The sequence below is a fragment of the Oryctolagus cuniculus genome, chromosome X (assembly GCF_051225735.1).
Source record: "Oryctolagus cuniculus isolate XC-2025 breed Fujian yellow rabbit chromosome X, ASM5122573v1, whole genome shotgun sequence".
NCBI lineage: Eukaryota > Metazoa > Chordata > Mammalia > Lagomorpha > Leporidae > Oryctolagus > Oryctolagus cuniculus.
Window position 1 is genome coordinate 82,827,277 of NC_142888.1, and position 26,618 is coordinate 82,853,894.

Consider the following 26,618-nt stretch of genomic DNA (forward strand, 5'->3'; position numbering starts at 1 on the left):
TACATGTATCCTGCCATACCTGTTTTGAAGTGTTTTTTTTCTTCCAGTGGTCATATAATTTTGTTTAACTTGAAAATCAATGACCAAATGCTCATGAACTACCAAAATATGATTTCTATAACGACCGTCATTGTTTTCTTCCCTATTAGACTTTTAAAAATAGTTGATGTCTCTTTCACATTAAACATGTTGTTATGCTTTTTGTACTTTTGAAATTGAAGGGAGAGCCCAGGAAGAAAGTGATGCCACAGCCTGACAGCATAATCATCCACATTCACATTTCACAACCAGAATTGATTATAGCTTGCTTATTTTGTTTCATCTAACACAAGGACAAAGTAATGAATGTCTCATTACAGTTGTTAAGATTTTATTCTTAATTTCTGAACTCAGAAAAAGTTATCTACCATTCCATTTGATTTTTCTTGTTCAAGTTTAGAATTCTAGTAAATTATGTTCCAAAATTCTTTCAAAAGAAGAAAATTCCTTAAATAATAAGCTATTAGTAAAGGAATTTCCTGTTTTTGTTAATATTTTAGTGTGATTATCTGCTACAATTTCTATAGTTGTAACCTGCACAGTGTCTTTCCAACAAGAAATTGGTCCCTGCTGACTATTGGTACTTGGGGCAAGTTGCTTAACCTTCATACATAAAATAGTTTATTGGGGGGCTGGTTAGGGGGTGTCAGGGGATGGAAAAAGTAATCGCTACTCTACTTCAGAATTAATGTTGTGGAACATTCATTGTTTTACTGTGGAATTGTGTAAATGAAAGCTCATAGCACCAACTGATAAAGTGCTGTAACTGAGTTTAATATTCTCATATTTGAAGATATGCAGTAGTTGATAGCTGCAAGATTTTTCTCAGCTTACAGTAAAGCCCAGAAAGAAAAGCAATGGATGGGAGAGTCACGTCAATTTTTAGCTTTTCACAGATATTAGAAACTGGATGTTTGGACTTGATTAAATAACAAACAGGTTGTCAGGTAGATATTCAGATAAATATCTGAAAAAGTAGATATTCAGAAAATGAATATTTTTTGAAAATATTCAAAGTAGATATTCAGAAAATGAGTTTGCCAGCGATACTATAAATGCTAGTCCAGGAATTAGATTTTTTTTACATGAAATACAATGGGCTCTTTTGGGGACATCAGTGAATTCTGCCAATTACTACTCATATAGTAACTAACTTAAAGCAATTTGTTGTACATTTTCCAAAATAACTGATCAGTAACATTAGTTCCTTAACATTCCCTGAAAAAAAAAAAAGAATTTTATGGTCAGACAAGTTTGGGGAACACTGTTTAAAACTGTAACAGCTCTGCTCACTGTCAGACTTCTCAGAACCTTGTATACTATTAGTATTAGGAATCTCTAAGAGAGAGACAAGAATGAAGCATTTCCCAGACTTCAACTTCTTTCAAGTAACACCTTTATCTTCCTATCCTAATGTCTTATGCCTTTGATGTTCTAAGGAACATGTTTTGGAAACACAAGTGTTTAATTTGAATTTTATTTTATGTTTGGGTAGTAAGAATATAGAAACTCTTTGTGCTTTCTAGTGAAATTGTGGCAGAAAGCTCATTATCAAATGGGAAATCTTTAGTAGTGACAACTGTTGTAGCATCTTGAATTTCTTTAAAGAACATAAATTCTTTTGCCTACGTTGAAAAGAAAGGATGAGACTATTCAACTCTTTCTGGACTCATCGATCTATCTCCTAGGACAATAAACAGAAGAATTACAGTATATTGTTTTCTGATAGTATTGTGATTCTGAATGAATTATTCAAATAGTTGAACTTGGAAATTTGCCTGCATTTGTATGCCTCATGGTAGTCTGTGGAACTTCCTGTTTACTTTTCAACTTCTTTCTCATGTTTCTATACAACTTCCTTAAATTGTATATAGCACATTATAACGGAGTGTGTTTCATGTATACACATGTTTATATGTATACACACACACTTACATAGTTTTATTTCTCTCAGTTTGGTTTGGCTTAATTTCTTTTGTTTGACATAATTTCAAAGAGACTGAACAAAAGAAAATAAATTTTACAAAGTATAATTTTTTATGTTAAAGTAAAACAGTGTAAGGAGTCATTTTAAAAAGGTGAATGCAATGTTTTTCAGTTCAACAATATGCTTAAGTGCACTTAGCGTTTCTACATATTATATTGTTAATAGTTCCCATTTATTAAGAATTTACTGCATGTAAGACATTGCTAAGGAGCTTCCTATTCATGGTCCTTATGACAGCTCTCAGGTATTAATAGCCAGATTTTACAAATGAGGAAACCAAGATTACAGATTTAAATTACCCCCTCACATATCTAGTAGATGTCGGAACCAGAATTCTAACTCATTCTAAGTGACTGTGAAGTCCATGTTCTTAAGTACAACATTTAAGATAAGACAAAAATAAAATTTTCTGATAATTTATGTTTTCTGGCTTTGTAATGAAAACAAAGAACTTGAAAGCAGGTTACTATAAGTTTTATAAATCATAGATCAATAATCCTTAAGCATTTCTAGTTAGGAATTTAGGTGGAAATTTTGGAACATTATTTAAAATTCCAAAAAATCCACATATAGGATTATAGAAAATATATATAATTAAGGGTTGTATATAATAATAATAATAAAATTTATCTGGATTAATTTTATATAAAAGGATAATTATTACAAAAATATGCTATATAATATGAAATTGTATTCTTTGGCTGCATAGACCAGACTTCAAAAAGAGTACAATTTTTTTGAATATAACAATTGGTGATTTTTGGAGTCTGATCTTGCCGTCTTAGAACTCATAATTCATGAAATGAATAAATGGAATCAGGTGAACTTAGAGGGTTGAGGTCTTAAAGGATGGAGAAAGCAGAACAAAGCATAGTGAAATCAAAGACTCCTGACATAGGGTGTCTCAAAAATACCTGGTTATTCACTGTCTTCATCTGTGATTAGGTAAACTGTTATTCAAGTTTTAGAGTGTTAGTTATATACTTTCTTTTTTAATGTGGTAAAATATGCAAAACATAAAAGTTGCCATTTCAACCATTTTGAAGTATACAGTTTTGAGGCCTTAATCAATTTCACATTATTGTTCAACCATCGCCACTATCCATCTCCCAATTTTTTCATCTTCCACAACTGAAACTCTATATCTACTAACACTAACTCCACATTTCCTATCTCCCAGCACCTGGCAAACAGCAATCTACTTTCTGTCTCTGTGAATTTGACTGCTCTAGATCCCTCACATCAGTGGAATCATACAATGTTTGTCGTTGTTTTACTGGATTATTGCTTTTTAACATAATGTCTTCAGGTTCATCATGTTGTAACATGTGTCAGAATATCCTTTGTTCAGACCGAATAATATTCCATTATATGTCTATAACACATTTTGTCTATTCATTCATCTGTTGATAGAACCGGATTGGCTTTCACCTTTTGCTGTTATGAATAATATCTGTTTGAGTACTCTTTTCTTAGCAGTTGTTTTGGAGTACACATTTGGCCTAGTGGTTAAGATGCCTGGGTCTTATATCGGAGTGCCTGAATTTGATACCTGGCTCTGGCTCTTCCCTTCAGCTTCTAGCCAACACAGACTCTGCAAGGCAGTGGTGATGTCTCAAGTGATTGGGTCCTTGCCACCCATGTTGAAGACACAGATTGAATTCCCAGCTCCTACCTTTAGCCTAGTTCAGCCCTAGTTGGTTGGTGCAGGCATTTGGGGAGTGAACCAGTGGATGGGAGCTTTCCTTCTCTGCCATGTCCTTGCTCTAGCTCTCTCTCTCCCCCACTATCTTCCTCTCTTTTTTCCTCCCTTTCCTCCCCCCCTCTTCAAATAAATAAGTAGAGTAGGAGATTGGCACAGAAGTTAAGATGCCACTTGGAATGCCCATATCTCATATTTTAGTGCTAGGGTTCAAGTTCCAGCTCTGCTTCTGATTCCAGCTTCCTGCTAATGAATATTCCAGAAAGCAATAGGTAATATACTTGGGTTCCCTATTACCCGTGTGGGAGATTCAGATTGAGTTCTGTGCTTCTGGCTTTGCACTGACCCAGAATCAGCTGTTGCAGGCATGTTTATTTGAAAGGCAGAGTTACAGTCAGGGAGACAGAGAGAGAGAGAGAGAGACAGACAGACAGACAGACAGACAGAAACAGTCCATCCACTGGCTCATTCCCCAAATGATCACAATAGCTGGTGCTAGGCTAAAGCCAGGAGCCAAGAACTCAATCCGGATCTCCCACACGGGCAGCAGGAGCCCAGGTACATGGACCATCCTCTGATGCTTTCCCAGACACATTAAAAGGGAGCTAGATCAGAAGCAGAGCAGCCAGAATTCGCACCAGTGCTCATGTGGGATACTGGCATTGCAGGCAGCACCTTAACATTAACCAAAGGCTACAACGCTGGCCCTTGTTTGTTGTAAGCATTTGGAGAGTGAACCAACAAATGGAAGATCTCTTTTAGTCTGTCTGTCTCTGTCTCTCTGCCTTTCAAATAAATAAGACTCAATGAATAATTTTTAAATTAAGTTTTAAAAGTTAACCACGTTATGGAAGACAGTGATCTTGCTTGTTGGTTGTCCCTCAATCTCTAAAACTTTAGAAAAAAACCAGTTACTTTTTAAATGAAATACCTACCCTGGATTAAGTTTTTACTTAATAAGCATATTATTTTAAAATCAAAATACTTGTCAGAGTCAAGTTTTACATTCTCCTAATTGAAATTTTATTTATTTTAGATTGAAAAAAAAAAACATATAAATGGGCTGAGGATTTCTTCCTAGTTGTAAAAATACATAATTTCTATTTAGATAGCATGAAAGCCTTCTAAGAATTGGAAGATGAAACCATAAAATATACTGTTTTCCTTTCTTTAGAACTTTTGGATAAAAGCAGGAAATATAGAAAGTAAGAAGCAGGATGGAGAACTTAGAATTATTGATAAATGACTATATAGAAGTAGGCAAGAGTACACCAATTATTGTATTTATCAGTGCTCAGAGCTTCAAAGTGGAAATACTCTTTGTCCCAGTTGAAGAAGAATAATTTCTAGTATTTACCAATTACTTACAAATAATGTCTAGTATTTATATTTGCATTTATGGTTTCTATGTCTTAGATTTATTCTCTTTTAATAATGAAAAAACATACTTTTATAGAGAACAGAATTACGACTAATATAGATGAACACAAATATTCAAAGAAGATGCCTTAAAATTTTGGCTAATAAATTATTCAGCAAAGTGCACATATTTTTCTTTATGTGAATTTAAGTTGATAGTAATTTTTCTATGATGCATAAATGATTTATGTGTTCTTATTTAGTAAAACAGGAATGGATTCTATCACTACACTTAAAAGACTGTCTTTTTTGTTTTTATTTTATTGTAAATCTGTTGGTAGTGAAATAATTATGCAAGTGCTAGGAATGTCCAGAGCTAGATTCTCAACTATGCTACTTTTGTTGTGCTAGTTAATTGAGAGAAGTTAAAAATGGAGGTTTAATACTTTCTAGGGAACAAGGTGACCACATAAATGATGATGTGTTTTGTTTTGAAATTTTTTTGTTTTTTTCTGTTCTGTATAAGTGACTGGGTGTGTGTGTGTGTGTGTGTGAGAGAGAGAGAGAGAGAGATTTTTTGCATAGATTGCATGCTATAAATATTCACTTTCTTTTAGCTTTTTTGAGATAAATTTTTAAAGGTCCTAGCTAGATTGAGTACTTCTGAGTGACTGAATCCATTGTAAACTGAATTTGCTTTTATATTTTGGTGTTGTAATCTGTCATTTTTCTAGAGCAGTATGAGTTTAAAATCATTGTAAGCAGCAAAATTAAATTTTACCCCCTCTGGGTAGTCTATTTTGTGTGATAATTCTCATTCTTGATTATTTTAGGTGACTACACTTTGCTTATTGTGAATAATTAGATTAAACAAGCTTCTCACTTCTCTCATTTAATATTAATCCTTATGGTAGCATAACCCAGATTGAATTTTCTTATGAAAGAAAAGCTGTACATGAGTCACTTCTGAGTATACATTATTGTCATGAAAGCTCATTTTGGAATGTTAAGGCCAGAATATTTTTATCAAGTATCTATGGCAAGACTCCTGGCTAAAGTATGCTTTTCAGAGAAATAAAACATGTATCAAAAACACAATCCACATTTTGTTGCCTATTTACAAAAAAGAGGATGGTCTGAATTCTAAAACCTGTACCTAATTTGATAGTTTCATTGTGATAATTATCAAATGAAACATTATTATAAGCAATTAATTTAAGGCACAGTTTGGAACCTAGATTTACTCAAAATTATCCATAAGCAATCTTGGCCAATTAGCTGCAGAAATGGAATTTTCACTTTAGCTGCTAGGTTTTTCATTCTTTCATTATCCTAGAGTTTTGCGAATGTGCAGGGATGTGGCCCAGAAGTCACCAGTAGAATTTGGAAAGAGAAACTAAAGAGGAGGAACCATTCCCAGCATGGATAATGGCTCCTGAATGAGAGAGAATTGCCTGAATTCATAAAGCACCTACTGTCGCAGAAATAAAGTACAGGGAGTAGATCAGATTCTAATTCCTTAGCACATCTTTTAGAACTTTGGAGTCTCCTATTGGAATCCCCCTGCTGCTTTGATTAAGAACCTCAGGCATGATGCCTGTGGGCAGAAAATCAGAAAAGGCCACCTGTAAAAAGGAGGTGTGAGAGAAGCCGAAAATGAGCTTCATCACTGTCAGGGCTCTTGGTTTGTTAGGGAGAGTGTGAATTGCAAGAAATTGACCCTATTCTTACATCTGTCTTTTGTTCCTAGGAGGCTGCTGTTTCCTCTTTTGATCATGTTCAAAGAGTTCATCCCGTAAATCTGATCAAAACTTTAACTTTAGGAGTTTATAATATAGTAGAGGGATGAGAAGTTTTTTAAATAATTATAGTCGTAGGTAGAAGGAGGTGATATTGGATAAACAGATACTCTACATCTGTAATAAAAGCTGAAATGTATTTAAAGCAGTGTATGTAATTATTTCACTTGGTCCATCCTTTGTTTGCTTTGTATAAAAGTAAAACATTCTCATACTGCTTTTTTTTTTGTCCTACATGGGCAAAAAAGATAAAAATTACAGAGATATGTAGAAGTTGTTATTGTCAGAGTGAGCATATACAAAGTGTTGAATATTTCGAGAGATTGGTAATGTATATTAAAGGGGAAAATTAACTTATGGGAAATAAAATTCTGAGATAGGGAACTCTTAAAACTACACATACATGCATGTGCACACACACACACACACACACACATGCATGCACCTGCACACACACAGTCTTTCCAAAGAGTAGCTAGAATTCAGTTGCATTATAGCCATGATGATTGGCAAATGAAGAAAATTAAAAAGTAGTAGTTTAGATTCTGCTTTCCTCTTATCCCAGTACAGTGAATTCACATTTTGTTTCAGTACAGTAAAATGATATCTACCTCCTTTCTTGAGAATCATTGCCTGAGATTGTCTTCGTGTTGTCAAGAGCAAAACTCAATGATAAATTTAAATTATAACACAAATATTTTATGAAATTATTGTATTGTTCATGGCCTGAAGATATACTATAGACCTTTAAGAATATATTTCTTTTGGTCTGGGCATTTACATAATAAATATTAAGTCTTCCTCTAAGTGTCTAAAGTATTTGAGTTATTTGGACCTGAGTGAACAGGGAACAGATTTGTATCTATGTGTTCTGGAAGAGTAAGATGGTTATACCAGTGTAAGCTCAAGGAAATTATTCCTGTCTAGAATGTCATGTAAATAATATGTTTTTACCACTTCTGTGGGACAATGTTGCTAGTAATCTGAGTATTTTAAAATAATTGAATGTTGAGGTTTACATGCAGCAATTTAATATTAAATTTCTAGTTATTTTATGAGCATGAGAAAATACTTTTTAAGAGATTTTCTTTAAAAGCAAAAGAATCAAAGCCTTTCTCTGTGATCTTTGCCCCCCCCAAACTTTTAACTGCTTTAGATATAGATGTACTAAGAAATAATTCTTGAAAAAATTTCTTTTTCGTTATTGATAGCAATTTAGTATTCTTTAAATGGTAAACATCGATTGTTAGCCCTTTGTCTTCCATCATAAATATATTTTCTTAGAAACAATTTCTAGTTATTTTTACACTCATTCTCACTTTTTTTAACTTTTATTTAATACCTATAAATTTCCAAAGTACAGCTTTTGGATTACAGTGGCTCCCCCCCCATCACCTCCCTCCCACCCACAACCCTCACATCTCCTACTCCCTCTCCCATCCCATTCTTCATCAAGATTCATTTTCAATTATCTTTATATACAGAAGATCAGTTTAGTATATATTAAGTAAGATTTCAACAGTTTGTGTGGGGAGCAACCCGGACTGGACTGAGTTACTGGAATTAAGACTTATTCTATGCATCTGCTCTCCCACAATATGGCGCTGGGAGAGGAGAAAACAGCTTCTACGCAGCTGCCTCTTGCCAACTTGAGTGATGATCTCCGGAGCTGATCCTGCTCCTGATTGGAGGAGAGCAGCGTACTCGGCGTGTGGGCAGCCGAGTTGGGATTGGCGGAGGAGGACTATAAAGGAGGAGAGAGACGGCATGCACCAGGAACATCTAAGGGGAACATCTATCTGAAGGAACACCTGTGCAGCCCCCGAGAGAGCCGGCCGGCGGTGTGCCACTCCCCTGCGGAAGTGGGGAATGTGGCAGGGGGAACCGCCCTTCCACGGAGGTGGAAGGGACGGTAGCCAACCCGGGAAGAACCAGCAGCAAACCCGGGGAGGGCCGAGCAGACGAAAGAACAGCGCAGGGTCCTGTGTCGTTCCTCCACGAAGAGGGGGAGCGACAGTTTGCACCCACACATAAACACAAAGTGTAAAGTACTGTTTGAGTACTAGTTATACTGTTAAATCACATAGTACAACACATTACGGACAGAGGTCCTACATGGGGAATAAGTGCACAGTGACTCCTGTTGTTGATTTAACAATTGACACTCTTGTTTATGGTGTCAGTAATCACCCTAGGCTCTTGTCATGAGTTGCCAAGGCTATGGAAGCATTTTGAGTTCGCCAACTCTGATCTTATTTAGACAAGGCCATAGTCAAAGTGGAAGTTCTCTCCTCCGAAAGGTACCTCCTTCTTTGATGACCCATTTTTTCCACTGTGATCTCACTCACAGAGATCTTTCATTTAAGTTTTTTTTTTTTTTGTCCTGAATGTCGAGGAACAACTTAATACCTTATCCCTTTCAGTATTTTTTTTTGTTCTACTTAATACTATTGGTTGAACTCTTTAATTAACACACAATTATTCTTAGGTGTTTAAATTTAACTGAAAAGTGATCCCTGTTAAATATAAGAGTGGGAATAAGAGAGGGAGGAGATGTACAGTTTGGGACTTGCTCAATCGGACTTGCCCCAAACGGTAGAGTTAGAAACGTGTCAGGGGATTCCAGTTCAATCCCATCAAGGTGGCATGTACCAATGCCATCTCACTCGTCAAAGTGATCAATTTCAGTTCATAACTGATCATAATGATAGGATTAAGAGTCAAAGGGATCTCATAAACAAGACTAGTGTCTGCTAATACTAACTGATAGAATAGAAAAGGAGAGAACGATCCAACATGGAAGTGGGATACACAGCAGACTCATAGAATGTCAGATGTCCTAAACAGCACTCTGGCCTCAGAATCAGCCCTTAAGGTATTCGGATCCGGCTAAAAAGCCCAAAAGAGTATTTTAGGCATGGAAAGCCAAGACACTGTGGCAAAAAAAAAAAAAAAGTTCTCACTTTTTAAATAAAGAGCACTCAGTATAAAATTATTGTCCTGAGGAGCTACAGTATCTGATCTGCATCTTATCAACAAAATATATATGAGGGTACCCCAGAAAATTCAAAGAAAAAATACCCATCTTTTTATTCCATTTTTCTAGATACAGAAAGAGATAAATTATATAACAAATAAAATAGACATGGACAGATAGTAACTTCTAAAGAATTTCTATCAGGTGAGAATTTTTAAAGATGGAAAACAGTGTTTAGTACACACTATTGAGAATGAAATGCTAATCATTAATATCAAATGTGTAGCATATTTTTCAGTATGTTTAAAATCTAAAAATGAAGACATAAATTTAGATTCATAAAGTAGAAGTTTACAATTAGTCTCATGTTCAGTAGCTAATTTTTTACTTTTATAATTTCAGTTCATGAAATTATCTTGTAAATATGTATAGTGGAACTATCAGCTCATCATTCAAATTGAATTAACATGTTATTGTTCCCATTTTTAACCTTTGTTTATTTCTACATTGAAATTTTGACTTTTCTATCCTTCCTAGTGGTAAGAAAAAATTAGAAAAGACCATAAAATAGATTGTTCAGACGCTTTAATTAAGGGGATTGCCTAGAACTCAGCTTCCTGTTGCTACATCCAGCTACCTTCAGGACTCCTTTATATGATCCACAAAGCTGATTTAAAAGATTCCATCTGTAGCTACTTACACTGAAGATGGTAGGGAAGGGAATCTCTTTTAAGTTTTTCAGGCTTTTAACCTAAAGTCAGTTTTCTGAGATGACCTTTTGTTGCCTGCTAGCTAAGGTGAATTGATTTGCTTACCTGGGTCTGGAGACGTATTCTAAGTCTTGGAAATGAGCGGAGCTGTGTTGCATGTGCAGAACAGTGAACAGCTATATACTGCTAGTTAGACTTTTACTGCTAATGAGGTCATGGTCCAATCGCCATTTGTACCAGTTTGCTTTGTTTTGCTCTACATCACAGACTGCACCCTAGACTCAGCCAGGTGAGTTCAGACAGAGCTCGTGGAGCGCTCAGTACCAAACCCAAGCATCTGAGAAACTTGCTTCATTCTGAATACGTAAAACTTTGCTTTCTCGTGAATAGTTAATGATAATAATTATTATTGCTTTTAATTTCTTTTCAAAAGTTTTCTGAAGAAAGCCATTGTGATACTGGAAATATAGCTCTTCGAAATAGCAGTAAAAGTGAGAACACAGGTTGAACCTCAGCAGGCCTGAAAATGCTATGAACAAAAGGGGGTATTTCTAGTTGGAAACACTGCTTCAAGGCAACCTGAATGGAAGCCATTTATTAGTTCCCTTTTTTGCGCCTCTACCTCTAATAAGGATTAGTGGCTAGGAATGGGATAAGCTCAGACAATTTTGGATTTCAGCAGAAGCAACTCTTAAAATATTTTGATGGTAAAAGGATCAGTATGTTAAATGCAAAGGCTTGTAAATACATATTATAAAATGTAACTGCCCTTTTTAGAAGTAGATGTTTTAATGTCTGCATTTTAAAGGCATTTTATCTGTTCAGTGTCTGTTCCTTGGCTTCACAGCTCACTAAGGTGTGTATCTATTGTCTAAAATATGTGCCCTCCAATGCTGTTACATCTTCCTTCCTGCTCATAGTTGCTGTGATTGCTCAGAGCATCACACTTGCTCCATTTAGCAAAAATGGGCAAAACATACCTACTGGCATGACTAAATTCCCCTCAGTTAGTGTTAATCCTTATATCCGACACAAGAAGCACTCCCCTGTCTACCTTTCTCACCTAGAATAAAAGTTAAAGTCATTAGCAAACCTATATTTAACTCAGAATAAAATTGGTCTTCTACAGTGACACTATGCTCAGCTTGCTCCTGCCTTTCTCCTCATTTCCTGCTCTAATCTTTCCTCCCTTCATTCACTTGGCCTTTGCTACTCGGGCTTCCTTATTTTCCTTTGAATATACCAAACATGGTCCCTCCTCAGGGCCTTTTCATTTGCCATTTCTCTGCCTGGAACAATCTACTAGATTTCCACATAGTTTGACTCCCTCACTCCCTGCAGGTCTCTATTCAAATGAAAATACCCTATGCAAAAATAGCTAGGCTCACATTTGATGTCTGGCTAACCGTGCTTCTTTTACTCTGCTTCATTTTTCTCCATGACACTTACCACTATCTGGAATACTATAAATTTACTTATTTGTGAGTCTCTTTCAACTAGAATGTAAGTTCCTTGATGGTAGGGACTGCTATATCATTCCCCAAGGCCTAGAACATTGTTTGCATCATAATAGGCATTCAGGAAATATTAGTTGAATAAATAAAATCATGCTATGTCACCATTTAGAAAGAGTGAATTATAAGTTGTAAACCTTTATCTTACTATTTTACCTGGATCTGAAATTATCTATTCCTTTTGTGCATGATTTCTATTAATAGTTTTCATTTGAACATGTATTAAATGTACTTTCTTGTATGTTTGAATATTTTAACTGACATTACATACCCTTTTAAAATTCACTTTATAAATGCTTTCCAATATTCACAAAACCAAATATTGATTCATTTTTATAATAGTGATATTTGCTTTTTAATTTTAATTATTTTTTATATTTGATTTTTCACTCCAAAGGCAATGTCAGATTATAGAAAGAGCTTGGGCTTCAGATTTATCCATGCCTGGGTTCTAATCCTGGCTCCCCCAATTCTTAGCTTTGTGAATTTCTGCCAAGGCTTGGTTTCCTTTTCTGTACAATGGATATAATACAAACCTGGTAGATTTGTTTTGAGGATTAAGCAACATATGTATAGAGAGTATCTAGAACATACTAGCTATGTAATATTTCTATTTCAGAAATACATTGGTAAGAATAGCCAAGAAATGAAGCTTAAAATATATTTATATCAGTTTTGATTGTGCTGTTTCTCTTGGATACATGTAGGTCAGCAGGAGTTTCCATATGAAAAGAAACAAGCATCATTGCAAAACAAATCAATGAATCAATGACCCTAAATTAGTCACCAGCTCCTTTCTGTTGCTGTAATCCTTTTAAAAATGCATGCATACATAAAACTGACCTTTGTGCTTAAATGTTGTCTGTTGCTATCTCCGGTTGGTTCTACCCCCCAAATATCTGTTGAATCTGTATCTTATTTTCCAGCCTCACTTCCAGTGCCTAAATCTGGGTTCTCATTCTGGCTCACTGGTTTCCCTACTTCCCCTCACAGCTTCTTAAAACAGTCACTAGAGTTACCTTTGTTGACACAAATCTATGACACTCTCCCAGTTGAACTCCTGTTACTCCCCATCATCACAGAGCAAAGCCCATCCTTCTGAAGGATGGTGTCAGAGGCCTTTACCTCACACTCTAGCCAGGCACAATTATTCATTACTTCCTAAAGATATTCTTTCATGTCTCTCTGGCTTTGAACATGCCTGTCTGCCAACCATGCCTCTCCCCACTTCCACCCAGTCAGTCAACTGCAACTCATACATCAAGACTCAGCTTGCTTGCTACTTCTGCTATAAAATTTCCTTGACACTATCCAGCAAAACTGGTTGTTCTTTGCATTCTCACAGCACTTTGTTCAGGCTTCTATTATAGCAATACTTAGCACACTGGACTATAATTATTACCTTTATATGTTTGTCTCTTGCATTTGAAATTGCCCTCAACAGTAGTTTAACAAGTCACATCAAAGAAAATAAACAAAAAAGAGTCTTAGGGCTTTGTAGTAACTTCACTTGATCCTGATAAACATTTCTACTCTCTTACCTTTCTATCTGCTTCTGTTAGCTTAACTTTGGTCACCTTTCCTTGCTGCAAGTCTACTTGAGCCAGTTAAGAGGTGCCAATGTTGATTGATAGTGAGAGGGGTAATTTAAGGACAGTTGGAGTTAGACTGAGCCAGGGGACAGGGCTCCTTATACAGTATACTTTAGAAAGCAGATTAACATAAAATTGATCTCATTTTAAGTGCTATAAGTGATTCCAGAAGTGTGAATTGATGCCTGCCATAGAACCATAGAGCTAGAAGAAAGCTTTAGAAATAATCTAACCCAGCCCATATCAGATACTTCTAGATCTTTTATCATTTGTAAAGAAGTGGATATCCAGCTCCTATGTGAATATCTCCATTGATTTGACACGCCCTACCAGTTAAGTAGCCCACTTCATTTTCACACACCTCTAAATTCCACTGCAACAACTCCAGCTACCACATAGTTGAAATGCCAGAAATCAAAGATTGCCTGCCTTTAGCACTTTACTCTTTATAGAAAGCCACATTAACCATCAGTGGTTAAACTTACCCTCTGAGCAATGTCTTGAGCCTTTAGAAGTTTGAGTGGTATGATGCACAGCTTTAAAACTGACTTCAATCCACCCTTCCATAAAAATCTTAACTGGCCCCTTATTATTCAAACCTTTGAAGCTACTGTGGCCACAACTTCTTTCACTGCCTATATTAGACTGTTGGAGTTGGCTGGGTGCTAGAGCCCAGAGATTTCAAGGGAAGGCTGGCACTAGATCTTTAGTTTCCCCAACAATTAACGGCAGAATTGGAGCTAGAATTGCAACTAGAACACAGGTCTCTTGACATTGCCTTGGATTATCACTACAGTTTCCACAATAGAATGTATCTATAAAAGTATGTAAATTTATTTATCTTAGTTTTGGGTTAAGAAGCATACAGTTTCCAGGAACCCTGTAACAAAACAGTCACTTCATAATGTGAAAACATAGTGTCTAGATTTTTGTATCAGGTTTTTGTCATAGTTCCGTAAAATGAAGAATGCTTTTAGAGCTATTCAGCCAAAACTGCAGTAACCAAACGTCAGTACTAGAAAAAGTCAAAGCACAACATGTTCATTCTAATCTTGAAACAAAAATTTCCCATTTCTTTAAACATACCTCTAACATACTACTAGTTATGTTTCTTATTCATTATACCTTCTATTTTTTGTGTGTGCTAGACCTGTACTAAGTATTTTATATGAGTTACCTTATTTAATCTTGTCGTCAACCATAAGAGGTTGAAGATATTTCACTCTGATTATAGTTAAGGAAAACAAGACTTACAGAAGTTAAGTGATTTGCAGAATGACAGCTAATACTTGACAGTACCTGACTTTGAACGTGGTTCTAACTTCACAGCCTGTATTCCCAAACATTTGCCAAACTGCTCCCCTCCAGTAATATCACTTCCTCTCCCCCTGGGAAACCTGCTTATAGACATGTGCTTGACTAGCTCCACTGGTGTCTCCTGGTCACAGCTCACAGAAAAAAAAAATCATGGAATAAGCTTTCTCTTTATTTGGGGGCTCAGTTTCTTAAGTCAGTTTTGCAGAATCTCCTTTATACCCCTCATCTGTTAATTCCAGTCTCACCTTCTCCTGAGTTGAATCCTGAGGCACTATCTCCCTCACTGTGCCTTTTTTTCCCTCACTGCAGTCCTCTTAGTCCAGTCTGGTGTTCTGAACTCCCATTATCCCATCAGAATTGATCTTGTCAGGGATACACACTTTCTTGTGCTTTGACTTGTTTCTTCCCAGAATTTGCATTTAACATCAGTATATTTACATAGAATACTAGTTCGGCCCTCAGGTTCTCATCAGGCACAGCTCTCTGAAATCTACTATGACTATTTCAGGGCCTGGGGAAGGAGTCATTGTACAAGGACTACAGGTAGAAGTCCTCACTTTGTTCTTCTCTACAATGAGTCAAAAGTGAGGCACCATTTTGGAGGTAAGGAATCAGTCCATTCTCTAAGAATTAGAATTCAGGGAATAAACTCCACATTTGTAGGTAATTTAAACCAAATATTTTACCTTAATTTTCATTTTTTACAATTTGAAGTTCCTTGAAGCAACTTATAAAACAATAAACAGCTATATAAATGGAGGACAAACATATCTACAAGTGACATTTTTCTCAGAGAAATTTTAAAAAAGGAAATTTTGGGAAGGAATTATATGTATGTGGTCATGGACTACATCCTTTTTACGAAACTTAGATTTCTTACAGTTGTAGAGTTTAAAAATAATAAAATTACTCAAATTGTGTCTTGTTCTTACTTTTTCTGGGATTTTGGGATCTGCCTGTTTGAAAGAAAAGGAAGATTTTTGAAATGCAATTTTACTCTTTTTAAATTTTGAGGTAAATAGTAATGAAAACTTTAGGATCATAGGCATTTTAAAATATCTTCTGTTTTGTCCTGACTCACTTAAAAACTTTTTTTTAAAGATTTATTTATTTATTTGGGGCTGGTGCTGTGGCGCACTAGGTTAATCCTTCATTTGTGGCACCGGCATCCCATATGGGCACCGGGTTCTAGTCCAAGTTGCTCCTCTTCCACTCCAGCTCTCTGCTGTGGCCTGGGAAAGCAGTGGAGGATGGCCCAAGTCCTTGGGCCCCCGTACCCACATGGGAGAGCAGGAAGAGGCACCTGGCTCCTGGCTTCAGATGGACATAGCTCCGGCCATTGCGACCATTTGGGGAGTGAACCAGCGGATGGAAGACCTTTCTCTGTCTCTCTGTCTGTAACTCTACCTGTCAAATACATAAATTAAAAAAGATTTATTTATTTATTTGAAAGTCAGAGTTACACAGAGAGAAGGAGAGGCAGAGAGATAGGAAGAGAGGTCTTCCATCCGCTGGTTCAGTCCCCAATTGGCCGCAATGGCCAGAGCTGCTATGTTCTGAAGCCAGGAGCCAGGAGCTTCTTCCAGGTCTCCCACGCGGGTGCAGGGTCCCAAGGCCTTGGGCCATCTTCTACTGCTTTCTCAGGCTATAGCAGAGAGCTGGATTGGAAGAGGAGAAGCCAGGACTCGAACCAGCGCCGATATGGGCTGCTGACACTGCAGGCAGTAGCTTTACCCGCTATACCATAGCACTTGCCCCTTAACAACTTTTAATTGAGGTAGATGATGCATCATTGGAAACCTGTGTCAGGATTGGTAATTTTAAATTTGATGTGAAAATACTTCTCAAATTTGTTAGACATATACTGATAGTTAATTATAATGAAATTAATAGCGGTTGTTGGATAGGATATTGTCCACGTCCCCTGTTTCTTAATAGAATTTCAAATTTCAAAGAGTTTTGCCACGTGAGAAGTTATTTCACAAATTGAAGTCCCTCACACCTGATCATGGCAGTGTGGTGGAAATGAAGCTAATACCTGGAGCAGCTAGCCCAGAAATGAGTAGCATTTTTAGTCTTGGAGATGTCAGTGACACTAGCCAATGCATGTAAGTGACATTTGTAGGCCAAAGAGATGAGAAAAAAAAAGAAGGATGGGGCATGATAGGGTAGAGATTCTGCCAAACATGAATGTCAGAATTGATTGCTGCTGTTCTATTTCTTGCCTAAGGTATGTTCCATTGCAACATCAAGACTAAGAAAACCTTTCAGAAAGAAAATTAAAATTTCTCAAAGCAGACAAATTAGTAAATGCTCATGGCTTTACAGGTTTGCAATGCAGAGGTCTTCTGTTCCCCAAAGGACTCACGCAAGGGTTTCCTCAAAATCTCCAGAGTTACTGCTGCTGCATTGTACGCTTATAACACATACCAGTTGCGGGCGCCGCGGCTCACTAGGCTAATCCTCTGCCTTGCGGCGCCGGCACACCGGGTTCTAGTCCCAGTCGGGGCACCGGATTCTGTCCCGGTTGCCCCTCTTCCAGGCCAGCTCTCTGCTATGGCCAGGGAGTGCAGTGGAGGATGGCCCAAGTCCTTGGGCCCTGCACCATATGGGAGACCAGGATAAATACCTGGCTCCTGCCATCAGATCAGCGCGGTGCGCTGGCTGCAGCGCGTCGGCTGCGGCGGCCATTGGAGGGTGAACCAACGGCAAAGGAAGACCTTTCTCTCTGTCTCTCTCTCACTGTCAACTCTGCCTGTCAAAAAAAAACAAACAAACAAACAAAAAAAAAACACATACCAGTCCGCTTTGACAGCCCTTGCTTTGCTTGCCTTGCAGTGTATTTAGTTTCTTGCATGATTGTCTCCCTACTTAGATTTGGAGTCTCTTGAGGAACTGAGCTAAATTTTTCATATCTTAGCAACCCCTGGTAGCTGTGGTAAATTAGGCATAAATCAAAATAAATGTTTGAATAAGAATGTAATTTCCCTTAGTATACTAGATGAGTAAGGTAATTAAAGAAAGTGTTAGGAACCACAGCCTATGCAAAGAGAGAAATGAAGATTAAAGCAGCTCTGAAAGTATGTGTTATAAGAAAATAAAATTAATTTGCAAAAGTGATTTACTTTCACTTTTAGAAACCTACATATCTATATTTTGTTTTCTGTTTATAATTTTAAAAACTTTATTTGAAAATGAGGGAAGGAGGGTAGGAGAAAGAGAGACAGAGAAATAAATATCTTCCATCTGCTGGTTCATTCTCTAAATGTTTACAACAGTTGGTGCTGGGCCAGGTTGAAGCACAGTGCCAGGATCTCAATCTGGGTCTTTCACATGGGTGACAGGAACCCAAGTACTTGAGCCATTACCTGTTGCATCTCCAGGTGCATATTAGCAGGAAGCTGGAATTGGAAGCAGAGCCAGGACTCGAATCCAGACTGTCCAATAGGGGATGCAGGCTATCCAATCAAGTTCTTAACTGATACACCGAATGCCCACTCTTCTATTTATAATTAAGAAATTATTTATGTATTTGAGAGGCAGAGAGGGGGATATTTTCCATGTGATACATCTACTGGTTCACTCTCCAAAATGTTGCAACAATTGGTTCTGGGTCTCCCAAAGCCGGGAGCTGGAAACTCAATCCAAGTATCCCACACGGGTGGCAGGAACCCAACTACTTGAGCCAGCGCTGCTACCTCCCAGGGATCCATGTTACCAGGAAGCTGAAATCAGGAACCAAAACAGGAAATTGAACCCAGGCAATCCAATGTGGAATACAGGCATCATAACTGGCATCTTAACCACTAGGCCAAGTGCCAGCCCCTAGCTATAATTTTTTCCCAGAAACCTTTCATTTAACTAGTTATAATTTTAAACCAAGGAAATGTTTGCTCATTACTTTGTAACAGTATCAGTTGTCATTTAATAAAGGATAGGAACAATCAATTCTTATGAGAGGCTTTAGGTAGATAAAATATTCAGATGTTAATGCATACTAAACTGATCTTCTGTAAAAAAAAAAAAAATTATCAATTCCCAACTTGACTCTCACTGGGATTAAACATGACAATAGGTCTGATCTGATTTCATCATCATTTAAAAAAAATCATCTATTATTTTTCACTTTATGTTTCTGTGTGGGAGCAAACTGTTGAAATCCTTACTTAATGTATGCTAAGCAGATCTTCTGTATATTAAGATAATCGAAAATGAATCTTGATGTGAATGGAAGGGGAGAGGGAGTGGGAAAGGGGAGGGTTGTGGGTGGGAGGGACGGTATGGGGGGGGAAGCCATTGTAATCCATAAGTCGTACTTTGGAAATTTATATTCATTAAATAAAAGTTAAAAAAATATTCAGATGTTCTAGTTATGACTGTTCTGCTGTTATAAAAAATGAAGTAATTGAAATACAAGTTTAAAATGTGTTTCCATAGGAAAGCCTATATTATACTAACTCTGCAAATAAGATGAATGAGAAATAGACTGACAAAAAGAAATAAGGATACTATTTAAATATCCTATATATTACCTGTAACACAATAGAAATGTACAAACAGCTATAAAAGAAGGTGTCTCAAGGCAGCTTGTTAGAATAGTTTCATGAAGAACATTTTATTCATAGTAGCACTATTGCCTATATACTTTTAAAATCTTCATAAGAGAAAAGTGCCATTACTTGTTTTTAATTGGAGAAGTTACTTTTATTCTTGCCATGTTATAGTAACAACTCAACATTTAATTAATAAATCCATTGTTCACATTTGATTTTAAAAGTTTAATTCTTTTTTTTTAATGGTCAAAGTATTTATTTTTTTAAAGTCCTACAGTATTTACTCTCTTTTTTATTTAGTAAATATAAATTTCCAAAGTACAGTTTATGGATTACAATGGCTTCCCCCCACCCCCATAATTTCCCTCCCACTCACACCCCTCCCATCTCCCGCTCCCTCTCCCATTCCATTCACATCAAGATTCATTTTCAATTATCTTTATATACAGAGGATTGATTTAGTATATATTAATATAAGATTTCATCAGTTTGCACCCACACAGAAACACAAAGTGTAAAATACTGTTTAATTCTTAAATTATACATCAGTATCCTATGACTCCAACTTTTTGTTTATCACTGTCCTTCAATTCTGAAGAAAACAATGGTTAAATTCCACAGACAGCACAGTTCCACTGATGTAACATTTAGTCTGAAGTCTTGCACTCATATGAGAATTAAGAATAGCCAGGCACCAGCATTGTGGACTAGCACCACCTGCAACACTGGCATCCCATATTGACACTGATTTGGGTCCCTGCAGCTCCACTTCTAATCCAGTGCCCTGCTAACGCACTTGGGAAAGCAGCAGAGGATGTCCTAAGTCCTTGGGCCCTTCCACCGACATGGGAGACCTGGAAGAAGATCCTGGCTCCTCGCTTCTTTCTGGCCCACCCCTGGCCGTTGCGGCCATTTGTGGAGTGAGCTATCAGAAGGAAGATCTTTTCCTGTGTCTTTCCCTTTTTCTCTCTGTAACTCTGCCTTTCAATTTTTTTTTAAATTTTAAAAAAATAGCCAGTATCGAACTGGCCTGAAACCTGATTGTGTTCCTGACTCAAGATTCCTGTAATAAATCTGTAAAGCCACATTAAGACACAAAATGAAATGTGTTTCTGTGAGTTTTTGTTTTTGATTCCTAGTCCTACAAAGGTTGGATGAATGGATGATAGCTTTTTCAGAAATGATCCTTCTGTGATGGCTGAACACTTTGGGGGGACCCCATTTTCAGGTGAGCAATCCCAGGCCGTAGCTTCACATTGTTTCCTTTATTACTATCTAGATAAGTGTGCTTGATTGCACTAATGGATGAAGCCATCTAGAGAGGATGTATTAATGTAAAAGTAAAACTTGAATTCAACAAACCAAACATTACCTCATTCGTTTTTCCCAAACGCATTGGGCTAGGGATTGGGACATGCTGATCATTGTATTTAGCAAGTTTAAGAAAGTCCTTTTGAGCTGGGGCCTCTAAGGGCTCCTGTCTGCAGTCTTTAACTGTGGGGATATTCATTCCCAAATAGATCCCACCCTATTCTGAGCCCAACTTTCCTTGTCACTTTCCCTGTAACAAACACTACACAGTAAGTGCCTGTGTGATGAATAAACAGTCTGGAGGTTGAATGGAATGCTTAATATAGCAAAGCAGTGAGAAAAAGTCCTTTTGATATACATTTGATAGGAAATGTGTTACTTTCTATAAAACATCTGGTACATAAAGTTTTGAATGCAGGACATTTGAAGGGGTTACAGAAGGAGAAGGGATTTACTGTGCTTAACAATTGCCAGTGGCCAACCCACTTCCAAGTTGTGATTTTGTCAGACTTGGAAATTAAGTGGGATCAAATCTACTCAGACTTTCAGTGGGAGAAGATCCAAATCCAGCTGCAATGAGGAGCAGTGACCGATTCAGAACTCATGCTCTCTACCCAGTGTCTCCTAGCTAGTTTTCATTAATATTCTTAAAATAACCCTCTTTATTTTATGGATTTAGAAAAAAGACAGCCTTTGTGGTTTATTGGTTGGACATATACAGCTGAATCTACTGTAAAAGGTCTTTTTTTCATTGGCATTATGTTACTACAGATCTCAGTGTTCTTGCTGTTCTACTTATTTTCTTAATAAGGTAACTCAGAATAGTTACTGTAGTTTCAAAGCTTGATTGAAAGGTACATTCAGTAGTTCATCTAAATATGCAGCAATTATAAAAAACACAACTATAGTTAGAGTTTATTATAAATCCTGATGGTGTTGCTTCACAATTACATCAGGCTGAAAGGTTATTCTACATGTATTGAGCACTTAACTCTAAGCACGGTATTGTATTAGGTTCTATGGAGCTATGAAGATGAACACTACATAGTATCTAGCATCAAGCTTGTAGTCTGGTGCCAGCATTGTGGTGCAGCAGGTTAAGCCACCTGCAATGCTGGCATCCCATAGTAATGCCAGTTTCAGTCCCAGCTGCTCTGCTTCTGATCCAACTTCCTGCTAATGCACCTGGGAAGCAGTGGAAGATGGCTTAAGCACCTGGGCCCCTGCAAACCATAAGGGATACCCAGATGGAGTTCCTGGCTCCCAGTTTCAACCTGTCTAAGCCCTAACTGTTGCAGCTATATGGGGAGTGACCCAGTGGATGGAAGGTCTCTTTCTCTTTCTGTCTCTCCCTCTCTCTCTGCAACTCTGTCTTTCAAATAAGTAAATCTTTTTAAGAAGCTTGTAGTGTGGTAAAGGAGATTGGCATGTACACAAAAGAACTATAAGGAAGAATTTAATAAGTATCACATTAGATGGAGAAGCAAAGCTACTGGAAGTAGGAGAAATTAGCGATGATTGGACATTTTAGGGAAAGTTTTACAGAAGAACCGATATTTAAGATGGCCCTCTGGACATTTTTCCCTGTGGGGGGCAGAGACCCAAGTACCTGAGGCCCTGCCTCCCAAGGTGCTCATTGGCAGAATGCTGGACCTTAAGCAAAGGAGCCAGGACTTCAACCAGGCACTCTGTCATTGGAATGCAGGCATCCCAAGTGGTGGCTTAACCTACTGTGCCACAACGCCCACCATGTGAACATTTAAAACTTACTTTCAACATTAAAAAGTGGGGCTATCAAAGGTATGCATTATATATTCAAAAACCTTCTGAGCCAAATATAAGGAGACATAGAAATACATATTGTTTGAAGGAGAAATGTTGCTAACCTTATTGCATGACTTGAGCTCTAGTAGGAATAGATGGGGGCCATTTTTTTTCTGTAGGCATTCAGTTGCCACTGAAAGACTGTCAGCAGAGACATAAGGCCATCAGAGATGACTCAGGCTGCTTGTATAGTGGAGAGAATGGAATATAGATTAGAGACAGAACATTTAGGAAGCTAATTTTCAGTATTCCAAATGAGAGATACTACAAACCTGAATTAAGTTAATGGCAGGAGAGATGTAAAAAGACATATAGCAGAGACAAAATGAGACCATAGGTGGGAATAAGGGTAGGGGAAAGAGTTGAAGATGGCACCAAAGTTTCTTTCTTACATGATGAGCTGATACTGTTAAAAGCGATAGGCAGGCCGGCGCCGCGGCTCACTAGGCTAATCCTCTGCCTTGCGGCGCCGGCACCCCGGGTTCTAGTCCCGGTCGGGGAGCTGGATTCTGTCCCAGTTGCCCCTCTTCCAGGCCAGCTCTCTGCTGTGGCCAGGGAGTGCAGTGGAGGATGGCCCAAGTCCTTGGGCCCTGCACCCCATGGGAGACCAGGAGAAGCACCTGGCTCCTGCCTTCGGATCAGCGTAGTGCGCCGGCTGCAGCGCGCCAGCCACGGCGGCCATTGGAGGGTGAACCAACGGCAAAGGAAGACCTTTCTGTCTCTCTCTCTCACTGTCAACTCTGACTGTCAAAAAAAAAAGTGATAGGCAACACAGGAAAACGAGCCCATCTGATAGTATTTATAAAAGTGATTTTTAATGTGAAAGTAATTTTGAACTAATTCTAGATTACCCTGTTTTTCTGAATTTGAGCATTTTTCAGTCAATAATTTGTTGAAATTGTTTTTCATGATACGGTAGTGAGAATGGGTTATATTTAATATTTTTTTAGATTTTTAATTTATTTATTTGACAGGTAGAGTTATAGGCAGTGAGAGGGAGAGAGAGAGAAAGAAAGGTCTTCCTTCCATTGGTTCACTTCCCAAATGGCTGCAACGGCCGGAGCTGAGCCCATCTGAAGCCAGGAGCCAGGTGCTTCTTCCCAGTCTCCCATGCAGGTACAGGGGCCCAAGCGCTTGGGCCACCTTCTACTGCTATCCTAGGCCACAGCAGAGAGCTAGAGTGGAAGAGGAGCAACCGGGACTAGAACCAGTGCCCATATGGGATGCCGGCGCCGCAGGCGGAGGATTAACCATGTGCGCAACGGCACCAGCCCCAATATTTTATACCTCATATCTTCATATTTAATATATTATTTTTCTTAAAAGTTTAATAAAGAAAATAGAAAATACCTGTGATATGTATGGCTATTTTCTCTTAGCCCAGGCTCAAAACAAAAAGCTTAGAAAATGAAAAATAATTTTATAGGCTCCACTTGCTTGAAGAAACCTTGATGTTGTAACATTTGTTAAAGTACAGCTGTACCCTCAAAATTCCTCCTTCTAACCAAAAATACATTTTGTGGATGAGAAATATATAAAGAAATAAATGTTTGTAAACACTGAGCCGTTGTTATGGAATTTAAATATCTGCACTTATTACCTAAGAACGTCTGGATTTCAAGGCTGAATTAAAATAGATTCCAGGCTTCCTTAAAGGTAAACAGCACATCTGTTGATTTGTCTAGTGCAATGGAAACTGACTGAATTTTGATTATGATAAAAGTCAGCATCTTCTTTTCCATCTATTTAGCAATACTTTTGGGTAATCTTTTTGTCCTTTGGGGAACTTTCCAGATGTTTTGTGAATATGATTCCAATTTACAAAAGTTGTTTTTATATTGTAGCTGAGTGATGTCCTAAGTATGAAACTCAGACTGGTGTAATTCTATCCAAGGGGTTCTCTGCAGTGTGTGGAGGAGTACCCTCAGACATGTTGGCTCGCTTGATTTGCCTAGACTCTGAAAGCTGGGGGCGGGGGGGCAGAGGGTGAAGGATGGAGGGTGGGAGGAGTTTCCTGGAGGCATAGCCCAGCCCCCATTGCAGTAATTCACATAAACAAAGAAGATGACATTTCTAGTTCTCAACTGGAGTCAATATCTATTTGAGCAATATTCATATAGTACAGTGAAAATGATTAGCAAGCACCCCAAAATGATTTGGATGGTTCTTAGATATGGATGTTGACTTGTTTCTTCTGAAGGGAAAGAGATTCCCTGAAATTTATAGGACATTATAGGGTAGCTGCCTTTGTGTGCATTGTCAAAAAGAACAGATAACCAAATTGTAAATATTCACTTTAATGTTAATGTAATAGTCTAGCATTGAGTAATGAAACGTCTTTAGAAGTGTCCAGATTGTTTAAGGACTGCATTTATTTCTCAGTATTTATTTAGAAAGCTAATAGTCAACACATAGGGTTTTTCCCAGGTATGCATTCTAACTTTTATAATGTCCCATAGATAGATACTCTCAAATGGAACAACTCCAAACTACCTCGCTTTGCCCAGCAGTTGGTTTGTGCCCTGTGTTTGCGGAGTACCTTAAATATTTGCACAAGCCAAGCACAGTTTAAAAAGCAAAATTCTCATTTTAAAAAGTCACACACTTATGGTGTCCAGGTGTTGATTTGGGCTGTTGTTCCTCCTGATTAACACTGGTGGTACAGAGGTGACAACAGATGACTAACTCAGCACATGAAGAGACATTTGAAAAGGCCAGGGGTGGTGTGGAAGCATTTGGCACGGCCTTTGTTACCTCTTGGGACACCCACTTCGGATATCATAGTGCCTTGTTTGAATCCTGTCTCTTCCCCTTCCAGTCCAGCTTCTTGTTAATGCACACCATGGGAGTCAACAGATGATGACTCAAATAGTTGGGTCCCTGCCACCTGCATGGAAGACTCCAACTGGGTTTTGGGCTCCTGACATTGTCCTGGCCCAGCTCTGGCTGTTGTGGGCATTTTAGGAGTGAACCAGCAAATAAAATGAAAAATAATTAATTTAAAAAGATGGGAGACATTGTTGTGACTTTCTTGTTCAAAACTATTTTGAAGATTTTTTTTCATTATGAAATTTACTAGCTAACATTTCACTTTTGTTGGAACATTGACCTATGATTATTTCATTCAGTATTCTTGTATAGGCCTTCGAAAGGATACCTATCAATTTTAGTGTCCCAAATTTTCTTAAGCAAACACATTTGGTGGTTCTGGCCTTTTAAAGGTTTCTATAGAAACTAGAAATCTTGGAGTCATTTTTAAAAGTCCTATTTCTGTGATTTACTGCTCTGTATATGAAAAGGAGGAGTCTTATCACCTCAAACCAAGCAGAATTAGTAGAGCACCTATGATTGTACTAGTTCTGCGTGCCTTGTGCTTTAAGGGAAGCCTGTACCAATCCTGGAGCTTACAGTAGAAATAGAATGGGCAGACCTGTGTTTGTGGCAAGGTAGCTAAGCCTCACAGGCAGTGAGCCCTGCTTGCAGAGGGAGTGGCTAAGGAGAGTTGGAAGGCTGCCCTGTGTGCTAGTGAAGTGAGAGCCAATGTGCATGTGTGAAGCGTGACAGCCTCCAGGAATGCTTCCCTTGCACAGTGATGCTGTTTTGATGGGCTTTCATTTGATAGTTACTTCGTAATAATTAGACATTTAGCACTTACAGCTTTCCAAAGGATTTTATTTGTTGCTTTGGCTTTTTATTTTGTTTGTTTTGGTGTGTAGTTCTGTAACCTCAGTGAAATAAACCCTTTTTCCCCCTCCTTTTCCCCTATTTTAAAGCCAGATGTACCCAAAGGAATTGTAACTTTCTTAGATCAGACAATTAGTGAGTAATCCCACTCCATCAAGACGCTTGAGCTGTATTTCTGATTCAGTCATTAGTGATTTACTATATGACTTACACTTAGAGGTCTTGGAATATGACAAAGACTGTAGGTGAG

At 37.8% G+C, this 26,618-nt stretch overlaps 1 protein-coding gene across 10 annotated transcripts in view; it reads left to right on the forward strand.

Annotated features, from left to right (window-relative positions):
• Positions 1–26,618, forward strand: part of AMMECR1 (AMMECR nuclear protein 1) — a 131,354-nt gene that overhangs the window by 66,366 nt on the left and 38,370 nt on the right. The gene's annotated exons all lie outside the window — the stretch shown is intronic.